This window comes from Emys orbicularis, chromosome 7 (genome assembly GCF_028017835.1).
Source record: "Emys orbicularis isolate rEmyOrb1 chromosome 7, rEmyOrb1.hap1, whole genome shotgun sequence".
NCBI classification, from domain to species: domain Eukaryota; kingdom Metazoa; phylum Chordata; order Testudines; family Emydidae; genus Emys; species Emys orbicularis.
The window spans coordinates 79283268-79291969 of NC_088689.1; positions in this window are offsets into that span (position 1 = coordinate 79283268).

Genomic DNA, 8702 nt, shown 5'->3' on the forward strand with positions numbered 1-8702 from the left:
AGCAAACTTAACCTGTCTCCCCATGCTGGGGGAAGTACAGAGGGAAACTGAGGCACACATTGGAGTCATAAAAGTATTCCAGAAAATCCTTGCTTCGTCACACTTCCATCCAGGCAGACAAAGCAACAGAGAAATGCTGTTAAGTGGAGTCAGTATTAACTTGGCCCATTAATATCGGTTACTGGAGGAAGGGGATTCAGAAACACAGAGAGACACTCAGCCCTTTGGGCAAAGTTAGCCCAATCCCTTCCCAAGGCAGACACATTCCTTACAAACCAGGGTTGGCATCTGCTTCCCATGGGGGATATGTTTGTAGGACTACAGGGTTTGCCTTGGTGGCATTGGCTCAACCTCCCTTTCCCCAAAGATGTACTGCACACACTCACTGACTGCTGCCCTCCCTCCCCGAGGTGGCTGCGTCTGATCCAGGTATGGCGATCCTGCAGGTTCCAATGCAAAGAAAGATTATCCTGCTCTGAGCGATACTAGGCCAGTCAGTACCGGGTTCACCATGGCTAGGGTTACCATACGTCTGGATTTTCCCGGACATGTTTGGCTTTTTGGTCCTCAAATCCCCGTCTGGGAGGAATTTCCAAAAAGCCGAACATGTCCAGGAAAATAGGGAGGCATGGTAAGGGGACTGCCTCCTCCCCGGGGTTCAACTTTCCCGGCTCCCGCCACTCTCCCCAGCGCAGCAGCAGCCGGAGCCCGGGAGGAGGCGGACGGTAGGGCTGGGGGCCGGGCCGGGCTCACTCGGCCGGGGCCGGTGGGGCTGGGGGTGCTTGGCCGCCGGCCAGGGCTGGGCCAGGGGTGCTCGGCCGGAACCGGGGCCAGAGCCGAGCCGGAGCTGCTGGGACCGGGGCTGGGGGTGCTCGGCCAGCGCCGCTCGGCCGGGCCGGCGGGGCCCGAGCCGCTCGGCGGGGCCCGAGCCGAGCTGGGCCGGAATGACCAGGGCTGGGGGTGCTTGGCCGGTGCTGCTCGGCCAGCGCCGCTTAGCCAGGGCTGGGGCCGGGCTGGAGCAGCTCGACCGGGGCCGATGGGGCCGGGGGTGCGCGGCCGCTGGCTGGAACCGGGGCCCGAGCCGAGCTGGGCCGGAGCGACCGGGGCTGGGGGTGCTCGGCCACCGGCCGGCGCCGCTCGGCCAGCGCCACTCAGCCAGCGCCACTCAGCCAGGGCCGGGGGTGCTCGGCCGCTGGCCGGAACCCGAGCCGGAGTGACCGGGGCTGGGGGTGCTCGGCCACTGGCTGGCGGCCGGAACCGGGGCCCAAGCCGAGCCGGAGCGACCGGGGCTGGGGGTGCTTGGCCAGCGCCCCAGGGCCCGAGCCGGGCCGGAGCCAGAGCCTCTTGGCCGGCCGCCGGAGGGAGCCACTCGGCCGGGGGGGCCGGACTGGGCCGCGTCTTCTCGTGCCCCCCCCAGCCCCAGCTTACCTGCTGCCTGCCTGTTTCAGGCTTCCCGCGAACATTTGATTTGCAGGAAGCAGGGGTGGGGGAGGATCAGGGGGCGGAGCGTTCGAGGGAGGGGGCAGAGTTGGGGCGGGGACTTTGGGGAAGGGGCGGAGTTGGGGTGGGGCCAGGGCCCCTTGGAGTGTCCTCTTTTTCAGGGGCTCCAATATGGTTTCCTGGCACCAGGCCCACACTCAGAAGGGGCCTATAACACCCGCTTCCTCCCTTCCCGCAGCGTTGTGAGAGGCAGCACCCTGGTTACCATGGCGCCAAGCCTCCAGCCGCAGAGAACATCTCCCCTGGAGGCCCGGCCAGCCCCTGGGGCAGGCAGACCCTTCCCTGGACTATGATACATTGTATCCCCCCCCACCTTGCCCAGAGACAGGCAGCAACACTCCAGCTCTCACCCTTGACCGCAAAGATCCAGCCCGAGAGCCCAAGGGACCCCGGGAGCTGTAGTTCCTTGGCCAGCTCCCTGCCTGGTGAGCCAGCCCTGGAGCAGGAAAGGAACTACATTTCCCAACATTTCCTTGGCCGCTATCAACAGGAAAGGGACGGGGAGGGTTTGAGGAAGCTGCCAGGGCTGGTGTGAGACACTGGGCTTGCTGTGAATGGGGAGCTGGCTGCTAGAAGGGGGTGGTGTTGTGTATGGGGAACATGCACAAGGAGTAGAAGGCTTTGGCACAGCTATCACCCTCAGAAGACTTCCCCAGACAGGATTAGGGATGCTGGTGGCCTCGGCTGGCAGCCCCCAAAGAATCATAGACTCTGTGACAAAGTTCCTCCTCTATCTTGGTGGGTCCTGCGCTTATTGGCGGATTTTCTTGCCTCAGAGATTCACCATGTGGGTTGGGGAACAGCCCAGAGACCTTCCCCTCTGGAAGAACCCACAGTCCAGGTCAATTGGGAGGTTTGGGGGGAACCTGGGCCCACCCTCTACTCCAGATTCCAGCCCAGGGCCCTGTGGACTGCAGCTGTCTATAGTGCCTCCTGTAACTGCTGCATGACAGCTACAACTCCCTGGGCTACTTCCCCATGGCCTCCTCCAAACACCTTCCTTATTCTCACCACAGGACCTTCCTCCTGGTGTCTGATAATGCTTGTGCTCCTCAGTCCTCCAGCGGCAGCACACCCTCTCGCCTCCTTGTGCCTCTTGCTCCCAGCTCCTCACGCTCACACCACAAACTGAAGTGAGCTCCTTTTTAAAACCCAGGTGCCCTGATTAGCCTGACTTAATTGATTCTAGCAGCTTCTTCTTAATTGGCTCCAGGTGTCCTAATTAGCCTGCCTGCCTTAACTGGTTCTAGCAGGTTCCTGATTACTCTAGTACAGCCCCTGCTCTGGTCACTCAGGGATCAGAAACCCTGTCTGACCTGGGATTAATAGATCACTCTCCTGTAGCCCTCTGGCCTGGAGGAAGGGAAGGAGGTAGGGGGCTGCTCCTCCTCTTTCTCTCCTACCTGCTTGCTGGCTGGCTGCTAGACCCACCCACACCCTTGGTTGCTGCTGCTCCAGCTACAGCCCCTTGGGGGGGGGGCCTGCTGGCCCACTCCCCAGAGGAGGGGAGGGAGAGACCCCAGCCATTGCTCCTGCTGCTGGGGATGCCACCACCACCTCCACCTGAGAAGGGTCCTTCCTGCTGGCCACCAGACTGCCGCCTGGAGCTGCTGCGTGCTGCTGGAGCTGCTGGAGCCCTGAGGAGAAGAAGAGGACCATCTGCCAGTGGGGGAGCGCGTAGGAATTCTACAGACCACCGTGGAGGGGGCCCTCCTGGACTGAGTAACTTTTGAACTGTGTTCTTGTGGTGGGGATCTAGACTGTGTTTATGGGGACACAGGGGGTGTGGTGTGGAGCCTGCCCCCTGGTCCATCTGTGTCCCCCCCCAATCCCCACCACCACCATCATCGTTCCCCCTCCACCACCCCCACTGGCTACTTACCATCTACCTTGAGCTCCTGCCTCTGGGATTTCAGCTGCTCACCTAGGCTTGCTATGCCCCGTTGCCACCATTGGGCCTGATACAGCAGCCAGCTTCCAAAGACTTTCTTTTTGTTACAAGCGCACGTGGGTGCACGTTCCCCCCCCCCTTTTGGACTGATCCCCTCCCCCCTGCAGCAAGCCCCCAGCTTTGCCCCTGCTGCCTACCCATTTGCCCCTTGCTGCCTTTTGCCCCTCCCCTTTGCCCCAGCCCCTCGCTAGCTCCAGTTTGTTTGCCTGCCCCGCCCTTTCCCTCTGCAGCCTTTGTTTGACCCGCCCCAGCCTCTGAAGCTAGCCCCGTGGTTCCTCTGCCCCATTTCCCGCCTGGTTGCTCCCTTCCCCCTGTGGTCCCCTTCCCTGATTAGCCCCTCCCCTCATGCGCCCATGTCCCCTCCTATGCGCTTGTACCCCTCCCCGTTTTAGTTTGATTCAGTCTCACTGCACCCCCCACTGCTGTTATATCCCCCCCCACCCCCCCCTTCCTTGGTGCAACTAGAGGAGCCGGAAACCCTCCCTGAGTTGGTGACTGACCCCTAGCCCTTAATAGCACCCCCATCCAATCCACCTCATTTTTGGCGCCCTCGTCCCGTGCCTACAGCCTAGCGGAGAGGAGTGGTCGACCTGCTTCCCCCTTCCCTACCCCCCCTCCGGTGTTTGTTCTCCCCCCGTCCTCATTATGGCAGGGGACAAGGCGAGTGGGACCCTTCGGGCAGACCCTGCTGCCCCTCCTCCACCCACCCCACCATCGTCCCCCCTAGCCTCTACCTCGACCGCCGCTGCCGAGCCACCTGCTACCACCCCTGCTGGAGCACCAGCAGTGGCGGGTAACGAGGTGACCTCCGCTGCTGCCACGTCCCTCGCCCCCTCTGACCCTGGGGGAGTCCCCCCAGCCGGCAGGAAGGGCCAGGGCACAAAGAAGGGTAAAGGCCCCGCTAAAAATGCCAGACCCTCCATGGCAGGGGGTGCCCCCACTGCCGCGGCCCCGCAACCGGCCGCGGCATCCCTCCCTGCTGTTCCCTCCACCAGCTCTGTGGGAGTCCCTCCCCCAGCCCCCAGGGCATACGCCCAGGTGGCGGCGGCCCCCCCGCCTGCCGCTGCATCATCATCTCAATCAACCACCGCCTCTGCTACCATCTATAGTGGCCGGGGCCCCTTCCCCACCTTGACTAGGAAGCACGGCGTCCGTTGCCTCCTGGTGCCCTCCTCGCCCCACGTGGAGACCTACGTGCGGGCGTTGGCGAGGGTGGTGGGGCCCATGGCCATTGTGGCAGCCTCCAAGATGTACGGAAAGGTCGTCTTCTTCCTAGCATCGGAGGCCGCCGCCCAGGAGGCGGTGGAGAAGGGCCTGGCGGTGGGGGGCGTGTTCGTCCCCCTGGAGCCGCTAGAAGACCTGGGTGCCCAACTGGTCCTGACTTCTGTCCCTCCCTTCCTTCCAAACGCCGCCTTGTTACCCGCCCTCTCTACCCTGGGGAGGCCGATCTCTGTGGTCAGCCCTCTCCCATTGGGCTGCAAAGACCCCGCCCTCCGTCATGTCCTCTCGTTCCGCCGGCAGGTACAGTTACAACTGCCGCCGGCGGCACGTGACGGTGAGGCACTCGAGGGGTCCTTTTTGGTCCCCTACCAGGGGGCCCGCTACCGGGTGCATTATTCAACGGGGGAGGCCCGGTGCTACCTCTGCCGGGCGCTGGGACACGTCCGGAGGGACTGCCCCTCGACCCGGCACGGAGGAACATCCGGGACCCCCGAGGCCCAGCAGGGCGCCGGCCCCGTCATCGCCGGCGCCCCTAGCTGCCCGGCGCCCGAAGCCGCCCCTCCTCCTTTCCGGCCCAACAACGCTCCCACTCGGGCCCAAGGGGTATCTCCCCCAGTGCGCCTAGATGAGCGGGAGGGCCCCGCCTCTGCCGCCTGTGATCTGGCGGGGCCTGTGGAGGAGGGTGAGGTAGGGATATCGCCGGGCATAGAAGAAGGCATGCCCCAGAGAGAATCCTCCTTCCTACATGCTGCCCCACCATTACCTCCCCGAATCCCTAAGCCTTCGCTCTTGCTCCCTGACCCGACTCCTGTTAGCCAGCCCCCGGATGATGCCATGGAGGGCTGGTCCTTAGTACAGGGGAAGCGGGGCAAGCGGAAGGCTCGAGCTCCGCTCCTCCCATCTGATGCGGTAGCCCCCCAGAAGACCAGGAAGGGGGGCACCGATGCTGAGCCTTCCGCTTTGCCCCCGGGTGGATTTTGTCCACCATTGCCGGCTGGGGAAGACGTGGCCGCATCGGAGGAAAGCACTACCCCTCCTCCGGTGTCCCTTACTATGAAAGCCTCTGATGGAGCCCCTCTCGCCCCCTTACAATCTGAAGCCCCTGCATGCACCAAGGCGAGCGTCGCTTCGGGTGCAGGCGGGGCGAGCCCTGGGGTGGTGGAAGGTGATCTCCCCTCCATTCATGAGGAGATCGAGGCCCTGGGTCTGACCCCGGTTACCCAGGGAGAGGACGACCCTCTGCCAGTGGGCCTCAATTTGAACGACCTCGCCTCAACCCCCCTTTCCCCATGTTCCGTCCCCTTATCCACTGCCTCCGTTCCCGCCTCCGAGGAGCCCCTGGACTCTTCCACCAACCAGGCCGCAGATGGCACCCCACTAGCAGCCGCCGAGCCTCTTGAGGCGACGGCCAGTGCCACGCAGCCGGGACCCGAGTCGCCAGGGGACTCCCTCGTGGCTGAGGGGCAGCCAACCTCCTTCCCGGGTGGGGGCCCCATCGTTGATTTTCCACCTACAGATGCCGTGACCTTACCAGCAGCCTTTGTTTGACCCACCCCAGCCTCTAAAGCTAGCCCCGTGGTTCCTCTGCCCCATTTCCCGCCTGGTTGCTCCCTTCCCCCTGCGGTCCCCTTGCCCTGATTAGCCCCTCCCCTCGTGTGCCCATGTCCCCTCCTATGCGCTTGTACCCCTCCCCGTTTTAGTTTGATTCTGTCTCACTACACCCCCCAATGCTGTTATATCCTCCCTTCCTTGGTGCAACAAGAGGAGCCGGAAACCTTCCCTGAGTCGGTGACTGACCCCTAGCCCTTGATAGTCCCGCTCCCATCCAGCCCACCCCTTTTTGGCGCCCTCCTCCCCTGCCTGCAGCCTAGCGGGGAGAAGTGGTCGACCTGCTTCCCCTCTCCCTGCCCCCTCCGGTGTTTGTTCTGCCCCCGTCCTCATTATGGCAGGGGACGAGGCGAGTGGGACCTCTCGGGCAGACCCTGCTGCCCCTCCTCCACCCGCCCCACCATCGTCCCCCCTAGCCTCTACCTCAACCGCCGCTGCCATGCCACCTGCTAACGCCCCTGCTGGAGCGCCGGCAGCGGCAGATACCGAGGTGACCTCCGCTGCTGCCACGTCCCTCGCTCTCTCCAACTCTGGGGGAGCCCCCCCAACCGGCAGGAAGGGCCAGGGCACAAAGAAAGGTAAAGGCCCCACCAAGAAGGCCAGGCCCTCCATGGCGGGGGCTGCCCTCACTGCCACGGCCCCGCCATCGGCCGCGGCATCCCTCCCCGCTGTTCCCTCCACCAGCTCTGTAGGTGTCCCTCCCCCGGCCCACAGGGAATATGCCCAGGTAGCGGCGGCTCCCCCCGCCTGCCGCTGCATCATCATCTCAATCAACCACTGCCTCTGCTACCATCTATAGTGGCCGGGGCCCCTTCCCCACCTTGACTAGGAAGCACGGCGTCCGTTGCCTCCTGGTACCTGCCTCGCCCCACGTGGAAACCTACGTGTGGGCGTTGGCGATGGTGGTGGGGCCCACGGCCATTGTGGCGGCCTCCAAGATGTACGGAAAGGTCGTCTTCTTCCTAGCATCGGAGGCCACCGCCCAGGAAGCGGTGGAGAAGGTCCTGGCGGTGGGGGGGCGTGTTCGTCCCCCTGGAGCCGCTAGAAGACCTGGGCGCCCGACTGGTCCTGACTTCTGTCCCTCCCTTCCTTCCTAATGCCGCCCTGTTACCTGCCCTCTCTACCCTGGGGAGGCCGATCTCGGTGGTCAGCCCTCTCCCGTTGGGCTGCAAAGATCCCGCCCTCCGTCATGTCCTCTTGTTCCGCCGGCAGGTACAGTTACAACTGCCGCCGGCGGCACGTGACGGTGAGGCGCTCGAGGGGTCCTTCTTGGTCCCCTACCAGGGGGCCCGCTACCGGGTGCATTATTCAACGGGGGAGGCCCGGTGCTACCTCTGCCGGGCGATGGGGCACGTCCGGAGGGACTGCCCTTTGGCCCGGCACAGAGGGGCATCCGGGACCCCCGAGCCCCGGCAGGGCGCCGGCCCCATCATCGCCGGCGCCCCTGGCTACCCGGCGCCCGAAGCCGCCCCTCCTCCTTTCCGGCCCAACAACGCTCCCACTCGGGCCCAAAGGGTATCTCCCCTAGTGTGCCCAGACGAGCGGGAGGGCCCCGCCTCTGCCGCCTGCGATCTGGCGGGGCCTGTGGAGGAGGGTGAGGTAGGGATACCGCTGGGCATAGAAAAGGGCATGCCCCAGGGTGGCTTCTCCCTCCTACATGCTACCCCACCATTGCCTCCCCGAGTCCCTGAGCCTTCGTCCTTGCTCCCTGACCCGACCCCTGTTAGCCAACCCCCGGATGATACCATGGAGGGCTGGTCCTTAGTACAGGGGAAGCGGGGCAAGCGGAAGGCTCGAGCTCCGCTCCTCCCACTTGATGCGGTAGCCCCCTGGAAGACCAGGAAGGGGGGCACCGATGCCGAGCCTTCCGCTTTGCCCCCTGCCGATTCCAATTCAATGGTGCCAGCTGGGGATGCCGTGGCAGCACTGGAAAGTAATATCGCCCCTCTTCCGGAGTCCCTTCCTATGGAAGCCCCTGCTGAGGCCCCTCTCGCCCCCTTACAATCTGAAGCCCCTGCAAGCACCAAGGCGAGCGTCGCTTTGGGTGCTGGCGGGGAGAACCCTGGGGTGGTGGAAGGTGATCTCCCCTCCATTTATGAGGAGATCGAGGCCCTGGGTCTGACCCCGGTTACCCAGGGGGAGGACGACCCTCTGCCAGTGGGCCTCGATTTGAACGACCTCGCCTCGGCCCCCCTTTCCCCGTGTTCCATCCCCTTATCCACTGCCTCCGTTCCCGCCTCCGAGGAGCCCCTGGACTCTTCCACCAACCAGGCCGCAGATGGCACCCCGCTGGCAGCCGCCGAGCCTCTTGAGGCGACGGCCAGTGCCACGCAGCCGGGACCCGAGTCGCCAGGGGACTCCCTCGTGGCTGAGGGGCAGCCAACCTCCTTCCCGGGTGGGGGCCCCATCGTTGATTTTTCCA